This window comes from Myotis daubentonii, chromosome 11 (assembly GCF_963259705.1).
Source record: "Myotis daubentonii chromosome 11, mMyoDau2.1, whole genome shotgun sequence".
In the NCBI taxonomy this organism is placed as follows: Eukaryota; Metazoa; Chordata; class Mammalia; order Chiroptera; family Vespertilionidae; genus Myotis; species Myotis daubentonii.
Window position 1 is genome coordinate 76,263,926 of NC_081850.1, and position 19,337 is coordinate 76,283,262.

The 19,337-nt window shown below is 58.3% G+C and overlaps 1 protein-coding gene and 1 long non-coding RNA gene across 3 annotated transcripts in view; both read right to left on the reverse strand.

The window, feature by feature from the left end:
* NIBAN2 (niban apoptosis regulator 2) overlaps positions 1-19,337 on the reverse strand; it is a 48,790-nt gene that overhangs the window by 22,353 nt on the left and 7,100 nt on the right. The window lies entirely within an intron of this gene.
* LOC132212407 (uncharacterized) lies at positions 303-11,011 on the reverse strand. Its single transcript, XR_009447732.1, has 2 exons — positions 7,662-11,011; positions 303-7,624 (listed from the first exon to the last, which is right to left on the reverse strand). It is a non-coding gene; the product is annotated as an uncharacterized LOC132212407 (long non-coding RNA).

Here is a 19,337-nt window from a genome sequence, read left to right on the forward strand (position 1 = left end):
CCTTACTATCCGAACTCAAGAACTGTACAAATCTGCCTTGTTTTTACTTTTATTTTATTTTTTTGATCTGCCGTTTTTATTATTTTTTAAAATATATTTTATTGATTTTTTACAGAGAGGAAGGGAGAGGGATAGAGAGTTAGAAACATCGATGAGAGAGAAACATCGATCAGCTGCCCCCTGCACATCTCCCACTGGAGATGTGCCCGCAACCCAGGCACATGCCCTTGACCGGAATCGAACCTGGGACCTTTCAGTCCGCAGGCCGACGCTCTATCCACTGAGCCAAACCGGTTTCGGCAATTTGGCATTTTTAGATAAACCCTTTGCCGCCTAAAATTCTAGAACCAAACAGATTGAAGAGCGTGGGGTCTCTCACACCCGTCTTGCTCTCCCAACTCAGGAGCCAAGTAGCTGGGGATGCTCGTTTGTGTCTAAGGATTGACTGCAAACCCCAGGCGGGTGGGCTTGTGGTCGCCCCTGTGGCCTGGCACAGCAGGTGCTGAGGGAGGGGAGTCCATTCCCCAAATGGTTACTGAGGGCCTGCTCTGTACCAGGCCCTACAGGACGGGCAGAGGCTGGGTAAGGGGTGGACTAAGAGGTGGCTTCGCTAGAGAGCTGGGCGCTCGCCTAAGTTTGGCAGGAAAGGGAGCGCTGGAAAGGGGAGACAGTGGGGGAACGCTGTGGCTTCTTGGCAGAGGTAGCCCCAAGCACATTCTTGAGAAATGTCCTAAGACAGCTTGGGAGGAGCTGCCCCCGGCTGGATACAAAGGAAGTGCCACAGGAAGACCGAGGATGAGGACTCTGGACCTCAGAGAGGCAGGAGGGGAGGGGGCCAGCCCCCTTCAAGGACAAAGAGCCGGCAGGGGACACACCCTGGACAGGGTCTCCCTCTCTGGCCAAATGTTGCTGGAGGAGGAGGACCCTGCCAGCCCCCTCCCTACAAATGCTACTCTGCACCCCACTTTCCTTTCCTGCCTCCCTGCAGGGGCTGTCTCCCTGGGGCTGCCACCGGGATTTTACAGCTTGAATTCCCATGCATGGGTGGCCCCGAGGCCTCAGGCGCCCCTCTGTCCTCCCCACCTGCCACACCAGCTCTTCTCACTTCCTCCCAGAGCTTCTGGAGACACCACACCATGGATTTGGGAACTCCAAGACCAAGGCTCACAACCATGAAGGAGACTCAGCCAAAGAGGGTGAGGGGCTCCCCCGAGGCCAGGCTGAGGCACTCAGGGTTCAAGCCGCAGCCTGCTGACCCCCTCCTGACCCTGCTCCGACCACTGCTCCATAGGGCACCCTCCGCCCCTGGGCCCAGGAACTGAGAGACCCAGGCTAGTTGTAGGGATCCAGTTGCTGCTGGGAGCTACAGAGATGCTGGGGCAGAGACGTCTGAGGGTGTGTGCTGGCTTCATCTACCTTCCACATTCTCTCACCCATTCCCCCTCCCTCCTGGCATTGACCCAGCCCCAAGTGCTGTAAGCAGGAGAAAGTAGTGGGACTGAGAGCTTGCCCTCCAGCCTCAGGCTCCCAGCTTCCTGGTGAGGAGCACAGGGCGGGAGATGGAGTCCCAGTTCCGCCAGACCCCAGGCCTGCAGCAGCCTAGCTCTCTCAGAGCCTCAAGTTCCTCATCTGTAAAATGGGCATAACACAATCCATTCACAGTGCTCTGCAGGTCAAGGATAGCCCTTGAAGCGCTCAGTTCAGACCTCCATAAATGTTACTTTTAATCATAACAGTTCTCAGCCTCTAACAACAATATAAGAGACTAACGTTCCTATTAGCAGGTATAACTTTTATAGTTTGAAAAAAATCCAATAAAAACTTTTGGGGGAAAAAAAGAACCAGGAAAATAATCAAAAAATAAGAATAATGATAAAGGTGGGCAAGTCTTCAACAGACAAAGGTGAGCCCATGAGGAGAAAGGAACGGCACAGGCAGAGGTGAGGGGGTGGGAAAGGCAGGCTGGGTGTGTGCGTGGAGCACCCGGAACCCAGGCTCCCACTCAACCTTGGCGGGGTCCCTTGGCATAACCTACTGCCTCCACTAGTGTCCAGAGCCGATCACTGCCCCCTTCTGTGCCCCTCTGCCAGCACGTCCCACAGAATTAGGAGGGCCCAACACACCCAGATTCTTCAAATGGCCCAGAGGTGAGTACGGTAAAGCTCTCTCTTTACAGGTGTATGAACCGAGGTCAGAAAGCTTAGTGGCTCACCAAGGGCCATTTCTCTCCGTCAGTCACAAAAACCTAGTGTGCAGTTCCATGGGTTGTCACAGGAAGGGCCCACCCGTGGGGGTCCTGATTCCCGCAGCAGCCCGTGAACTCTAGGGGTGCACCTGAGTACCCCACTGTGCTCAACCTCAGGGAGCCACTGCCCACCCGGGGCCTCCATCTCCACGTCATGTCTGCAGTACGAGGGTAGTGGGCTCCAAAGAGGATACTTCCCAGGACATGGGGACCAGGGCAGCACACACACACACTCTCTCTCACACAGACACACACTCACACAGACACACACTCACACATAGACACACACTCACACAGATACACTCACACACACACTCACTCTCACACACACAGTCACACACATACAGTCACACACACACACACACACACACACACACACACACACACGGGTTGTTTTAGATTTAAGCCTTTCAGTGAGCTGGCTGAGTAAGGGATCTTGCATCTTTAAATCTTGGGATCTTAGGAGGCTCTGCCCCCTGAATGCCCGGAACCCTGTCTCCAAAGGGTGTGTCCTTTGGGACCATTGAGGGTGACTCGGGGGGGTTGGGGGGCTTCTCACCAGCCAGTCCTAACTCTGCCCCAGAAGCCCCCGAGTTTACCAGGCGTGCTATCCTCTGTGAACATATGCATGTTCAACAGCAAATGTGAACAGATACTGTTACGCCCACTTTACAGATAAGGAAACTGAGGCTCAGGGAGACCTGGCGACTTACTCAAAGACACACAGCCTGGAAGGGCAAGAGGTGGGTTTCAAGCCGTGCCTCACACCAAAGCCTCCTCCTCCGCTGGCCTCCCACGCTGCAGCACAATGGGCTTTCCGAAGCCCTACCTCACACTTTCTGGCTGGGTCTCTGTCTGGTCCCAAGAGGCAGGTAAAGCCGACTTTAACTGTCCCGTTTTACAGGTGAGGATTCTGAGGTTCAGAGAGGCAGTGACTTTCCCAAGGTCACGCCAGTGGCTCCACTGTCAGAGCCAGGCCTGCAGTCTGGGGGCTCCATCCCCCGCTCTGGTCAGAGTTAGCAGGGAACCTTCACACCTACTGGGTCCCTACTTGTCCATCTTCTCTGGGCCTCAATCATCCCACCTATAAAATGGGTGGGTGGGTCTCTGTTGGCTCAGCTGACTTAATATCTTAATGACGATCTAATCGGTGTTGTCCTGGCCCCAGGAGCTGACCACCTCCTCTGAGCTGCGGGTGAGTCAACTGAGTGGGAGCTGACCACAGTCACCCCCAGGCTGGGCAGAAGGATGGGGGTGGGGTGAGGGGCAGGACTCAGCCCATCTCCTCCAGGGACCTGAGCTCTGGATGAAAGCCCCGGCTCTGCCACCTACTATCTATGTGGCTTCGGCCACGGCAGTTCCCCTCTCGGGGCCTCTGTTTCCGTCGCTGCAAAATGGCACAACAGTAGATGCCTGACTGGGTGATAAGAAGATCTATGGGCAAAGGAGAGTGTGCACTGGCCCTGATGGGAGGAGGTACAGCACTAATGGAGACGCCTATGAAGTGTTCATGTCCAAGGCTCTTCCAACCCAGGGAGAAGCCCTTGACACAGGGGCCAGCAACCACTGTCCCCCCATCCCCAGGACCAGCACCGACAGCAGCCAAAGCAGCCGGAAGGACATTAATCTCTGATTTTCCAAACTGACAACGTTAAGGATCACGCTACTTCCTGCATTCAGATAGCAGAGGCTGGGCAAGAACTGGGGAGGCCCCAGGGTGGCCTGGAGTTGCCTGGAGACTCTGGGGTGGAGTAGAAGATGGGGTACTGAGCTCATTGTTCCCATAGGGAAACTGAGGCTCAGAGAAGAGAAAGTCCTTGCTGAGCTGAGAATGGGAGGAAGGAGTGCAGGGTCCTCGGAGAATGGACCCAGGTAGGTAACACCCTGCAGAGTCCGGAAGCCAAGCTAAGGAGTTTCTTTGCTTTCTTGCGGCCCTTCCAAAGCCCAGCACGTGCCACCCCTGAGCTAAAACTTTGAGCTGGACCACCCCCCCAAATCCTCAAGTCAACCCCGCGCCAGGTGCTGTCATATCGGAGGAACGTTTCAGACAAGGAGATGGAGACCCAGAGAACTGAGACCCGCTCCCAGAGACAGCAGGATCTGAGCCCAGGCCCCGGGCCCTCCACTCTGCTGATAGTGGGGTGCCAGGGCAAAGAGGAAGCTCTCCCCCTGAGACCACATCAGCCTTGTGCCAACCCTGGGGGCTTCACGCTGGTGCCAGCCCTGTTTTGGCCTCAGCTGAGGGCACTGTGCCAGACCCGCTCCTGGCCCATCCGGTCCCTCCAGTGGGCTCCGGGCCACACCTCGCCACCAGGCCCAGCCTGGTTTCAGGGCTGAGAGATTTGCTTACTGAAACCCTGGCGGGCGGGGTGGCCCGGAACCTGCCTGCCTAGTTCCCAGGGCGCTGGGGAGCAGGGCCAAGGAGGGAATGTGGGGGAGACAGCCCAGCACCCCAACCCCACCCACCGCAGAGCCACCCACCCTGGAGCTGAAGGAAGAGCAGAGACAGAGCGAGGCCGGGACTCCACCTCCGTGTCACAGTTGTTCCAAGTGCCTCCATGGAGAGGAGGAGAGCCTCAGGTTTAGAGGTGTCGACACTCTCCTAGGGTCACTGGTCGGCTTGCCCTGGCCCAGGACTTAGCCAGGGCCCTTCTACATGACCCCCTCCCCATTGTGACTGTTAACACACGGTAGCAATGGCTGTTTGTCCACGCCTCCTCTGTGCCCAGGATGGTGCTACACGTGTGCACGCATTCTTTCATGCACTGTCCCCACTTTACAGAGCAGGACACGGAGACTCAGAGAGGGCAAGTGACTTCTCTAGGGACAGACATGCACCCAGAACCGTCGGAGTCTAGCGGGGAACCTAAGTTGAGGCAAATCCGTCTCACTCCACCTTCCAGGCCGCCAGCCCCTGGGGGCAGGGCTCCAGGCAGCACTGGCCTGTGGGTGGCCGCTGCCAGAAAGGCTGACAAGGCTCCCGCTCAGGACCCGTAATCAGGGGGAACCCGGTGGAGGGGTAATGACAGGTCCAGGGGCCAGCAAGGGACAGGCTGGGCAGCCCATCTAGGAGAAAACCCTGAACTAGCAGCAGAGCCAAATCCAGACGGCGGGAGGCTGCATGCCCCAGGCCAGCCCTTGTCCAGAGGGGGAATAGCACCCGGTGGTGGGGGGGGAGGGGGCGGCGCAAGGGACTGATCAGGTCACCCCATGAGCAGGCCCTGAAGCAGGCATGTAGAGCAATGGCAGGTCCCTGGGACCCCACTGGGGGGCCCCGAGAGGATTCCCACACCCATCCCACCCCCGTGCCCTGCCTCCCAGCACAGGGCCATCAGGCTGAAGCAGGCTTCCTAGCCAGGAACCAGTCCAGCTCAGCCCAGACTATACCGATAGTCCCTGGCGCCCAGCCAGGCCACTCCCATGTTATGCCGGCCGCAACCTCCAAATCTCTACCCCCTGCCCTCGGATCCTCCGCTGCTCAGAAAGCTTCTCTGGCTCCCACAAGCCCCCTGTTGATCTCCTAGTTGTTGGTCAAGGCATGTTCCCTGTCTGACTCCCCCTGGCAGTGCCCACCACACCTGGGACAAGGCCTGGCGCACAGTAGGAACAGAATGGGAAGACAGCCCAGAGCAGGACGCCAGAGGCAGCGATCCGGAGCCAGGGCCGCCCCCCGCAGAGAGACACCGCCCCATTGAGCAATAAGGCTCCCCACACACACCCCAGAGATTCCTCACCACAGAAAGGGAGGCTTAAGCCCAACCCAGGGCTGTGGCTGGGTCCCAGGGACGAGAATGTGCACAATGCCGTCTCTTTTCCTGGGGAAGGTGGCTGCCACCCCGAGGCCTCCCTCCCTACCGGCCTCAGGTGCCCTGAAGGGCCCCTCTGCTAGGTCACCCCTCCCGGGGGCCAGTTATGAACCAGGAAAAACTTCTCCCCACATACACAGCAGCCTGCAGCACACCCAAGGCCCACTAATGACGGCCATCTGACCGCGTGCCCGCTCTGCGCGAGGAGCTCTATGTGGGCGATCTCAGTGGCCAGGAGGACGGAGGTTTCGTCGTCACCCCAGCGGACAGAGGGAAGAACGAAGGCAGAGGGCAGTTCGGGAGCCTGCCTAAGGCCACCCAGCCGGACAGGCACCATGCAGCGTCGCCACGGGCCAGCACTCTGCAGGGGTGATTAGCAAATGGTGACATCACCCCAGGAGGTGGGTACAGGCATCACCCCATTGAGGAAACAGAGGCCCTGCGGCCCAGTGACCTGTCCAAGGTCAGCCAGCTGTCAAGTGGAGAACACTCCAAACTGGGCCTGAGCCCCGACTCCAGGGCTGTGGGAACAGCAGGCGACAGTCACGCAGGGCACTTTGCAAAGGCTCTGGCCGGCCTCCGACCGCCCGGGAGGCCGTGGGCTCACCCATGGCCGCATTCTCAGCACCTACCACAGGGCCTGGCAAACTGCAGCCCGCAAACACATTACACTGAGCCGCAAACACATGACACTGAACCGAATGCAGGGTCCACCACCATCTCAACCGCATTCCCTTCCCACGCCCCACCTTGCCGTCTCCTGCCCGACTCAGGCACTTCCCACCTGGGCTGTGCCCGCTGCGGAACTCCCTTCCCCTCTTTCCCACAGTTCTAAATCTTAGCCAGACTCCAAGGCCCGACCCAAATGTCATCTCTTCCATCACAATGTTCTGAGTTACCATTTGCATATGATTACAATAATAACTGGGGCATGAGCTAATGCATGTAACACTTAGCCCAATGCCAGGCACAGAGGCAGCGCCCCGTGTTAACAATTAGAGTCGACATTATTTCTTTTAACCCTCGCCCGGATGTGTTATTAAACCCTTTCTGTAGATGAGGACTCTGAGGCTCAGAGGTGAAGTGACATCACACGGGTGAAGCCTCTGCTCCCTGCTCCATCCCAGCACCTGGGCCTGCCCAGTCCACGGCGAGAACACAAGTCTGTGTGACTCCGCTGGGACAGTCCCCACTGGAGGGCAGCTCCCCGGGGCTGGTAACAGGCCACTGGACCTGAGAAGGGCCCTCTGAGATCAAGTCCAAGCTCCCCATTGGACAGATGGGGAAACTGAGGCTGGGGGGGGGGGGAATGGGGAGAACGAAGTCAGTGGGAATTCAGTACCCAGACAGGAAAGCAGGCTCGGGTCTTGGGGTCTCTGGCCTGGAATGCTCTCCCAGAGCCCACCCCCTCCATCTGGCCAGGCACAAACGTCACCTCTTCCTCCCCAAGCTCAAACGCCACCTCCTCGGGGACGCCCCCACCCCAAGTCCTATCCCCACAACCTCCTACCGCAGCCTCCCCTACCCTTGGCACTCTTCCCAGCCACAATCACTGCGTCACTGAGAAAGGCTCCTTCGGGCTGGCTCTCCCCAAGACAGACCCTGTCCACCACCTCCGGCACCCAGCTCATGGCCGGCCCAGGTGGGTGCTCGGTAAACACATGCTGAGTGAACGACGCCCGGTGGGAGCTCATCCAGTTTCAGATGCCAAATGGGCTGTGCAGGAGGCTGGTGGGCCCGGGGGGAGGCTCAGCAGGGCCGAGGCGGCCGGGCCTCCCCATCACGAAGGCAGCTTTGGGGCAAGGCGGCGGGCGGGCCAGGAGGAGCTGGTTGGGAGTTCTCACAGAGCCGCCTTTAAAGCTCTTCTCAGTTAGCAAATATTTAACCACAGCTCAGCTCAGCGACCCAAGTCTGGCAGGAAGCATGAGCTCTGAGGCCGGAGGGCCTGAGGAGGGAGGGCTGGCTGGAGTGTTCTGGAGAAACGTCAGAAACAAGGCAGACTGAAGACCCAGCCACCCGGGGCTGCCCTTTCCTCTACACCTCCAGGCTGCCTGGAGGGAAGAAGTCCATTCCCATCTAGACACAAACAGGGAAACAAAAGCCCTCTCATGCCCGCCGGCCCCTCCCTCGCTGCCCGTACCCACAGCCTACAGTTGGCGGCTTGTTCTGGGGCCTAGAACCCAGGCGTCCCTGCTCTCTGGGAGCACAGACCCCAGCTGGGAGGGTGAAGAAGGGAGGGTGCCAAGGCCCCCCTGCAGCGTCCCCCACCCAGGACAGGGCCGGCCTACCCACAGCCCCCCTGGTGCCCGTGCTGTGCCTGCCACGGAGGGCACCCCTGCTGCTCCCAGGAGCACGTCTCGGGCTGGCTCCGCAGGCTGGTGTCCTGCACGGCGCCCTGACACGGCCACAGCCTCACCCAGGCCAATGGAGTCGTGAAGAAAGGATCAAAGGGAGGGTCAAAGGCAGGTGGAGACTCCCAGAGCTGCAAGATCACCGGAGGGCCAGCCACCCCGCACTGAGCACCCTGCTCAGCTCCCGACCGCCTGCCCCTGAGAGAGCCCTGGCAGGGGAGCCAGACAGACACAGAGCACAGCCCAGCTCTGGGCTGCAGTGGCCGCCCGAGGAGCGTCCCTGTTCCCTGCGCGCGAGCTTCTTCCTCCTACGGCTGCTGTCATCGGGGTGGGCACAGAGGGAGCTGCCTGTGCGAATGACCGTCCTCTGTGCTGTGTTTCATGACAGTGAATGGGGGCCAGCAAAGAAGAACCAGAACAGCAGCTACATGCTTGGGTTTCAATCTCCCGGGCCCTCGAAGGTTAACTCATCAGAAAGGGAAAATGGAGAGAGAAATGAAGATTCTGAAAGCAGACACCCGACAAGCCACACGCCACCAAACCTCAGCGACCAAACCCGGTTTGCTCCCTGGCGGTGGAGGTGGGTGGTTCCTTGTCTCTCCGAGCCTCCACTTCCCACAGGTGGACAAGGCCAAGGGAGAGGCTAGAGGTAAAAGTCCGTTGAACTTCACGACGGCAGGACCATGTGTGTCTTGCTTTTTGGTACCTTGTCGTGATACCGTTTTTGGTTTTTTTTCCTTGTCGCATTGACTAAGACATCCAGATCAATGAAAAGCCTCTAGGGCAGCGGTTCTCAACCTGTGGGTCACGGCCCCTTTGGGGGTCGAACGACCCTTTCACAGGGGTCGCCTAAGACCAACGGAAAACACATATATAATTACATATTGTTTCTGCGATGAATCACTGTGCTTTATGTTCAATTTGTAACAATGAAATGGGGGGTCACCACAACATGAGGAACTGTATTAAAGGGTCGCGGCATTCGGAAGGTTGAGAACCACTGAGCTAGGGTTTCAACATCAATCTTGCTCAGTATTCGATGAATGACTCTTTAAAGGGCTGAGTACCAGGCAGGAGCTGCTAAGGAAAAGAAGGAAGGACTTAGCTCTTCTCCCCAAACAAAAATTGGATAATTCCCTGGGAAAGGAGACGCTGGGAAAGCCCAGCCATAGCAGCGAAAGCCACGCTGGAGCCTGTTCTCAGTGACCCACCAGAGACAGATAAAACTCCAGGGAGGGCTTTCTATCTAAGATGCCCAGCGTGGGGCAGGCGGCTCTGCGAGGTAGAGAGTTCCCCATCACTGGAGGTGTGCAAGCAGAGGCTGGGTGGCCAACTGGCAAGGAGGCTGCAGAGAAGATTCTGTCCCAGGTGGGAGGTGAACAAACTTTGGGACCAGCAGACCCGGCTCTGCTGCTGACCATGACTTCCAAGCCTCAGTTTCTTCATCTATAAAATGGGGAGAAAAAGAGTACACACCTCAAAGAGTCGCTGTGAGGAATAAGACAAAGTGTGAGAAGTGTTTGGCACTCTGCCTGACAGTGGGTGAGAGCCCAATAAATACCAGCTGCTGTCCTAATAAGAACCACTCACTAATAAATGCCAGTCCCTGTGGCCCAATTCTAACAGAGACGGGCTAAACAGAGGCACAATCCCCCACGTTTCATTAGCCGAGTGCCCTCTGATGTCAACATTCTTTACACCAAGTCCAGGCTGCACACACACCTGCCTGCCGTGCTGGCTCCCTGGGTCCTGCAGGCAAGTGAGGTGGGGGCAGGGGGAGGGTTCCTGCCTTTTCAAAGCCAGGGAGGGAGAGGCTGAGGGGGAGGGGGAGGGAGGGCGGATGAGCCAATATGAAAATTCACCATGTGTTTGCTGCTGGGCCAGAGGAAACCCAATCTGGGGCTGGAATGCCAGGGACTCGGAGCATGGGGAGGCTTTATGCAGATAGAAGATGAAAAGTTTATTCAAATAACAAGACTCCCATGGCTGCCCTCTGAGCCAGCAGAGGACACAGGCCCTGCCCCACCCTTGGGTCACCAGCTGCAGGTCTCCTCGGGGACCAGAAGGGGAGGTACCAGAAAATCCCCTCGGAGGCCCTGCCAGCCGCACATTCCTTGGTCCAGGTGCCCGCATGACCTCCATCTGTCTGTGCTCCCTGAAAAACTGCGCTTAGCAACAGCCCAAGTTCTGTGTCTGCTTCCCAGGGGATGTGGGGGGGGGGGGGTGTCTCTTGTAGGTGTTTGGGGACAGGCTCATTATCTCCCCTGGAAGCAATGCAGATTCCAGGGGCAGACTCCAGGCGGTGGCGCAGGGCTAAGACCACTGGGCACTGACTGCCCCGGGTGACCTCGGGCAAGTCCCTCACACCTCCTGGCTCCCATCTACTCGGGGGTCTGTCCAGTGAAGGGACTGACTTCATCGCACTGGACCCTCAAGGCCCTGACACCCGCAGACTGTGACCTAAGACGGCGTTCCCTCCCCAGCCAGGACCATATGGGCAGGCCCGGAGGAGCCCGCCCGCCCGTCAGGCTTGATCAAATTGCTCCAAGTTCCACCTGTCGACCTGGGTACTGAAAGCACTGTCCCGACAGTCACCTCCCCCCCCCCCCCGCCCCCACCCCACCCTCTTTGCAAGTCAGAGCCCCCCATTAGTCATCAGCACAACTTTGCTTTAATAATTAACTGTTTAGTGTCTGTTTCCCCCACGAGGGCAGGGACCCAGTCTGTCTCAGTCATGTTATATCCCCAGCGCGGAGCACAGCACGCAGCACCAGTATTTGCCCCTGGCTGAGAGATCACAGAGCGCCTCCACTCGGTCTCCCAGGCATCTTAGGGCACAGGGAGAGGATGGGGTTCTGAGAAAGGCCCGCTCAGGCCCGGCTGATGTGGCTCAGGGGTTGAGTGTCGACCTATGAACCAGGAGGTCATGGTTTGATTCCTAGTCAGGGCACAGGCAGGGTTGCAGGCTCGATCCCTGGTACAGGCAGGGGGCGAGCAGGATGCAGCCGGTGGATGATTCTCTCTCCTCATTGATGTTTCTATCTCTCCCTCTCCCTTCCTTTCTGAAATCAATAAAAATATATTTAGGAAAGAAAAGCCAGCTCAGGCCTGGGGACAGACCTTCCCCACCCTCGGGGCTAGCCTCAGCCAGGAGCTCTCCAATCCCAGTAGGTTGCTTCCTGTACAGCTGGGGCCGGATCTGGAGCTGGCCAGGCTAGCTCAAGGTCGCACACATCGGCGGCAGGAAAGGTCACCACCCCATCACACAAGCCGAGCTGTCACCTAAGCTCGGATCCTCAGTTTCCTCTCCCAGCAGATTCTGTCAAACGATACAGCACCTGCGGAGGGCTGAGAAATTGGAGCTGAGCAGGCCCTGCACTTGAGCCTCTCCTGCCCTCTCTGTGCGGGCACAGGGGGTGGGGGGGACCCCGCTGAGAGGCGGAGGCCTGGTCTGCCGACTCTCACTGGGGGCAGGCACATCACCCCGCTTCCGTGGCCCCCACCGAGGGACAGGTATATGGACACCAAGAAACAACTACCAAAGTGTTGTGTGCATGGGGAAGCTGCTGCCACGGCAAAGAAGAACCGTGGCAAAACCACCAATTTCTGGGAAATTCTGGTTCCCCCAACACCTGCGCTCTCTGGGCTTTGGGCCTTTGCAGAGATGCCCCTCTGCCCATGACCCTGTCCTCCTCCTTCAGCCTTTAGGTCTTGCCTGGACACCCAGCCCTCCCAGAAGCCTCCCCTGAGCTCCAAGTCTGAGTTACCGCTGCTCCCCGGGCTCCCAAAGATGCCCTTGTTCCGCCCCCTCCAACCTGGGCTGGAGCTCCGTGCTGGGTGTGTCCTCCCAGAAGGGGGTCCTTGGGAGGGTGCGGACAATGGCTACGTCCCCAACGGGCACCCACAGCCCCACACACGAGCTGGCATTGAGCAAGCTCTCAACTGTAGAAAGGATGGAGTAACCCTGTTTACCGCAGGGAGAAACACAAACAACTCAAGTGCCCAGCACGAGAGGTTTGGCCGAGCAAGCTGAAACGCAGGCCACTGGGGCCTAATGGAACATTCTGCACCATTCCACACACTGCAGGGGGCATGGCCCCTATGCGGTGCCCACACCCCACCATTGCTTCTGCATCAGGAAAACGCCTGGAAGTCATTCTTCCTGGGTGGCAGGGTTATTGGCAATGTTCACCTTCTTCCCATTATCTTTATGTTGTTTTTGTTGGTCGTTAGATACCGTCTATGTAACAACAAGGACAGTTCTGAGGAAGCTCAAAGTTGAAAGCTCAAACTCCAGGAACTGAGGGCCAGCCTTTGGCGGGTGCTGGCAGGTGGGAGCCACTGTGGGTCTGAGAGGGAGGTAAGAGCTCACTGCTGGGAGACCTGGCCAGCACCAGCCTGTCACCAGAGTCCCGGCAGCTGGACTCCTTCAGGAGGGAACACTGCACCCCAAGTGGGTGTTCGCTCTGCGCCAGGCACCAGGCGAGCGGCATCCCTCGGAAAGCTCACAGCACTCAGAGGAGGTGATGGCCAGCCCCCTGTACTGATGGGGAAAGAGGGCAGAGGACACACTGAAGACAGGCAGAGGGGAAGCCCTGAGCACCTCCGAGCGCAGACTTCCAGCCCAGCCTTGGGCCTCGCACGCCCTCAGCAGCCACACAGGTCACCTGGGGCCTGGGGCCATGTTCTGGCCGGAGCGGTGAGCAGGTACCTAAGGGTGGCGGACTGATGGGTCGCAGACTCTCCCAGTGGAACGAGAAACCACACACACACCTACCCTCACTGCCTGGCACAGCGAGGGGCTCCATACTGTGGAATCCATCCATAGTCTCATCCATCCGCAGCCAGTGCCTCCCGGGCAGGGCATAGAGGAAGTGCGGCTGCTATTCTTACTCACAGCAGCACAGGGAAAACCCTCTTTCAAAGCCCAGCCAATGAGTGTTGATGAGAAAGGGCTCCCCACTCCCTGGTCCCTTCGCCTGGCACTCAAGGCTGCACCAGGCAGAGCTCCTGCCCCTCTCTCTCTAGCCCCGGTCCCCCGGCCCGCTCCAAGGACAGGCAACTGTCTGCACTGAGCCACTCCCTCTACCTGCCTGGACCCCAACTGTGATGGCCAAAGTCCATCCTGTCCTTCAAGACCTAACTCAAACACCCTCCTTCCAGAATCTTCCCTGCTTCCTACCTCTTTCCCAAGCCTGCCCTTTGCAACCCCTTTGGGGTTCCCACCGGCCAGAGTGGCTTAGATTCTGGAGTCAGACAAAAGAATCAAAATTTCCCCCAAAATACGGTCAATAGGACTAGTCTTACATTTTTAATATATTTACCATAAAAAAAGAAATCTAGGGAGAATGAAGAAAAAGAAATAATCCATTATCCTACCACCCCGGAAAAAATCTCTATTAGTATTTTGATCAATTTCCTACTGTGTTTTTTTCTACATCTGTACAGACTTACACACTTGCAGACAAACAGAGCTACATCTTCACCTATCGGCCACAGATTATGCCATTGAACATGACCTACGGACTGACACCCTTTTTTTTTTTTTCCTTGCTGTAACCAATGCTATCACGTAACGTAACCACTTGGCCACGTTTGGGTAAATTCTGGGTGTGGAGTGGCAGGCAGGTTCACCAGGGGCTCTGAGCCGCCTTTCCGGTGTTGCTCCTCCTGGTGGGGGCTGGCGAGGACCACCCCCCTCAGGCAGTCATTGCTGCGCAGCCTGAGGAGCACCCAGGGCTGTAGTCCCAGAGGCCTCTGTACCCTATATTTCTGCCTCAGGAAGCACAAAGAAAGGATTTCAGGGACTACCCAACCCAGTCCCCAAAACCTGCAACTCAGCTCTGCATCCCAGAGACTGTGCTCGCCGTCCTAAAACCCAGGAGTGACGGCCCAGGCCCTGCATGGGGCCAGCAGTTACTGACCAGGAATGAGGTGCCCAGCGGGAAGGCACTGGGGCTGCCCTCGCACCCCCTCAGAGGACCCTGGACCAGCCCCTTGGCCATCAGGAGCCTGTTCCCTCATCTGTGACAGGAGAGCCAAGAACAGGCGTTGCTGACAACCCCACCATCGGGGCTCTGCGCGAGGACCCACAAGTGTGAGCGCTCTGGCGGGTGGTCATTTGTCACAAAGACTTGCCCTCTGATAATAATTTACTTAATGACTGGCTGGTAACTGCTGCTCCATCTCTCCTTGAGACAGGCCCGGGCGAGCCGGATTTGGGTGTCAAACTCGTGTGCCCCTGTGACAGTGAGTCAGCGCGTCAGCGGGGGCACCAGGACCAGGTGTCCTGTCCCCTGCCTGTCACATCTGGGCTTCTGTCCTGTCGGCCCTGGAACTGCAGAGGGACCAGGAACCAGGCCCCTGGACCCTTCCTCTCCCAGACTGGGCATCCCCTCGGGGCTCAAGGACAAGAACAAAGGGCTCAAAGCCAGTCAGACTGCCAGGAGCACAGCCCAGGAGGAAGGAAGCCCTGTGTGGCCGCCTGAGCTCCGTGCCTGCGGTCTCGGGCTCTTGGGCACCACGGGGCCCGAACCACTCCTTCCCGACGGAAGAGGGGAAGTCAGAACCAGCCAGAGCTCTGCACCCGCCTGCATCTGCCCCACCCACCCCTCCAAACCCCAAGCCACACTCTGCGCCCACCAGACCCTTCATCCCAATAGCCCCCGGGTCCCTATCTGCTGCGAGAACGTAAACCTTGCAATGACACTGATTCATTCACTCACCGCTAAGGAATTAAAGTCATTTAGACCAGTAGGTGTTAATTATAGCTATTGATCCTTGTGCCCAGCCTCTGTGTTAAATATATGTAAGTGTGACTGATAAACACACATCATGCCATTAAAACTTTACAACCCGGTGAAGTATTATCATTCCCACTGTGCAGCCGATGAAACTAAGGAGTAGGACCAAAGGAACTGTGCGCGGGCCGGGGGGGTGGGGGGCGTGGGACGGGCTTGGCTAGTGGCTGCTGGGCAAGCTCTGACCCTCGATGCCACACTGACCGAGCTCTGGTGGTGTCATATCTTAGAGGAGAATTAGAACCACAACCACGCAAGGGCCCAGACTGCGGGTGGGGCCGCGGGAGGAGTGCCCTTGGCTGCAAGGGCTGGTCCCTGGGTCCTGCAGGGCCGGCTGGGGTCTGGGACTTCACCCAGAGGGCGTTCCAGAGTCACCCAACCCCTTCCCTGAACCATGGGAAACTGAGGCCCAGAGTGGAGGCTACACAGAGATCCCATTCAGAGCCGGATCTCAAGGGGACGCAGGAAGAGGAGAGGGGGAGCCGAGGGAGGGAGTAAAGGCTCTGCCCCTAATCACACAGGAAGTTTGCTGGCCGGCCCACCCGGGAGGAGGGAGGGGGGCTTTCAAGGGGGAGGGGGCGGGGCGGGTGTGTGGGGGGGGTGGGGGGGTTCGCAACCAGACAGGCAGCCCAGCCCCCACCTGCGGGGACGACCCAGAAGCAGCTCCTCTCGGATTCTGCCTCGACCTCAGCAGGAAAACAGGAGAGCTGAGCGGGCCCGTCCTGCCCGACTTGGATGGGAGGCTCAGGTCACTGAGAAAGTAACCCTGGGCTCAGGGAGCCGGCCTCTGGCCACAAAGAAGTGAAGAGAGTCTGCGGTCCGGTCCGGTCCCGGCTGAGAGAAAGGGCTCCTGTGTTCGACCACTCGCTCAGTCACCCCCACCCTCACCCCCTCCTGGAGAGACAGGGTCACTCCCACTTCAGAGGCGGAGAACTGAGGCCCCGGAGAACTGAGGCCCCGGAGAACTGAGGCCCCGAGAGGACACGCCCTGGACCGAAGTCACACAGTGAGCTGCGCCCGTGCTGAGCCACGCTGAGCCTGGAGGGTGGAGCAGTGGTCATCTAGGGGGTCAGGCGCCCCCTCGCCGCCTCCCCTTTTCCTGGAAGCATTAAATGTGGGAGTGGGGGTGGGATGGGAGGGGAGCGGAGCTTTGGCTTTTTTAAATCTTCCCGACACCTCACTGTCTGCGGCGGGCGGACAGGCCTGGGCTGTCTCCTCAGACACTGGCCTATCTGTGAGGCCAGCACAGAGCGGCTTCTCTCTCCCTCACGGAGGGCTGTTTACTTGGTTCTCCAAATTACAACCTTCACAGCCCCACCCAGCCACTCACTCCCTCCCTGACCAGTCTCTGCTGTCTGGGGCCGGCCATGGGGGCAGAGGGGACCCAGGAATGGAAAGGGCTTGGTGCTGGCGGCGGGGTTCCGACCCATTCCACAGCCTCCAAGACCCTGGGTACCTCCCCTTCTCTTCTGAGCCTCCGTTTACTCAGTTACAAAATGGGGGGAGGGATGGTTAGATGCCGGCAAAGGGTCCTTCCTGCTAGGAGGAAGCAGGGCCGGGGCTAGACAAGAGAACAGCCCATGCCCATCAGACCAGTTCCAAACTCCGCCCAGTGAGCTGTGGCCGAGCAGACCCAGCAAACCTTCCAGGCCGCTGCGGCTCCCCAAACCTTAAGCCTGTTCTCTTTTCTCCCCACTACCCCAAGCATTCCCCCAAACCAAACAAAACGTGAAACAGAAGTGCAATTGTCAGCTCACTCCCCTCTGGGTGGCCCATCACCCCTGAAGTCCCTGGCAGGCCAGGCAAATGACACAGCTCCTCCCAGAGCTCGGCTACAATGGAACTGCCACTTCCCATGTGCCGGGACAACTGCCTCCCAGCATCCACACAGCCAGAGGCAGGATCACCTTCCCATTTCACTGACAGCGGAGGCTCTGAGGACAGTAACAGGCCACGGGGTCCCTCGGTGGCAGAAGCCAGCCACCTCCCCCTCGAGGTCAGACACGCTGCCTCCTGAGTTGGGCTGACCAGGTGTTCAACGCCAATGTGTACACTTGGTAAAACATCAAGATCCACTCTCTAACGCAAACCACACTGCATCCAGCCTGATGGAGCTTCTCGGCTGGCCTGAGTCCCATGAGCTCATGTCACTGCTTCAGAACCACCACCAAGCTTAGGCCCTGAGGCGCCATCCCCACCGCCCTGCTCAGGCCCTCGGGCCAGCACAAGACAGCTCCTCCTTCCCCAGCAAGATGGCATCATGCCATAAACATTTTCTAGGCACCTGCGCTGTGCCTTCAATGCAGCCCAAGATCCACAGGCTCCCAAGAAGTCAGAGGGCACTAGAAGGGCACTCGAGACGATCCTGTGCCCATTGCGCAGAAAGGCAAAGTGAGGCCAGAGAGGAAGAAGGGCTTGCCAAGGGTCACCTGGCACCAGCCCTGGGACTCTTCAGGGGTGCACCCATATGGCTCCTGGAAGGTGGTGGAGCACAGGGGATGAGTAGTTTCCAGCTCAAGGGACTCCTCTTCTAGAAGATTCTGGCTTAACAAACACGGCGGGGCACAAACAGCTCTGTTCTGCGTGGGGTGTGCGGAGGAAGGGCAGCAGCTGTGGTTGGCTTGGCCACAGATGTGTGGGTGGGAAAGTGGGGTTCACACTTTGCAAACCACAATCCATTCTCCCCTGCCCCCCCTGAGTGCCCAGTTGCCCACTGGAGCCCCCGCCCCTGCACATGGACCCTGCACCCATGCCCTGGCCCAAGCCCTGCACTTAGCTCTCCCTGAAAGGAGGGGCTCCCTTGGCCAGTCCTATCATGGACTATGCACAACAGTAATAGCTAATGGTGACAGGAGCCAACGCTTTCTGAAACCCAAAGAGCTCTGCCCACATCATCTCATTGATCCCTCACAACCTAGCAGGGCTGGGCTACCTTATGCCCACTTTACAGATGAGGAACCTGAGGCCCAGAAGAGGGAAAGGCCCTGTCAAATAACAGGGTAGTTGAGACAAGATCTCAAAACTAGGTCCTCAGAACCCAGGCCTCGCCCTCTTCCCACTCTGCCCCGGGAACGGAAGGAGGCTCTCACACTCAGAGCTGCAGGAATGCGAGCAGAGGTGGACCACTGGCTGCCTTGATAAACCAACCCAACAGCGCCAAGAAGAGCAGACACCGGATCTCCCTGACCTCACACATCTCCATCACGGCGGCCTGGTTGTTCCATCTCCCCCATCCACACTGTCCCCTGACTGTGCCCCACCCCCATCCACACTGGCTCACCACGGGGTCCTCCTCTCATCTCCCCTCACGCACAGCTGACCTGCCTGTGCCACTTCCGCCTGAAAATACCTCTGAGGCCTCCCCGTGACCCTCAGGAAAAAGTCCCCTCCTCTCCGAGGTCAGTCCCTATGGCTCCCTCCACTTCACCCTCTCCCTCCCTCACCCACTAGGCCACACTCCCCTCACACTTTCCTTGGAGGTCTGGCCCTCTAAGAAGGGCAGGGGCCATGCAGGAGTTTGTGCATCAGCGTGTCTCTGGTGCCTAGCACAGTGCCTGGCACACATCGGTGCTCAGTAACTACTGATTGAACGAATAAAAGAAGGCCCAAGTGTGTCTGGGACCAGAGCTCACAGGCGTGCAGACCGGGACCCTCCACCTCAACTCACACCCAAGCCCACCCAGCCTGCCTTTGGAAGGCATCCCGAGTCCCTGAGGAAAGGGTTCTCAGAGGCAGAGAATGCCCAGGAGTAGATACTGGTCTTCGGGTCACAGAGGCACAGAAAAGACACAGAGAGGCATGGGTGTTGGTTCAGAGTCAACAGGACCAGGCTGGAGACCCAGGACTGTTCTGGACACACGGCCATCTGTCTGTCACTCATTTGTTCTGTGTGTCCTGTCCACTGCCGGGCACAGTGTGGATGATGTAGAGCGGCTGACTCTGCAGTGGAACCATGGCCCTTGGGGCACCATCCTCCCCGTACCTGCTGACGGCCCCAGGTGTCCAGAGCCGCGGGCTGGTGCTCCTCAACCTGGGGCAGGCCGACTTCCGGGGCACATGGAAAGGGGCTGAGGGTGCCTGAGGCCCCAGGACAGACCTGGCACATCGCCCTCAAGGAAGTGCCAATCAGAACAGC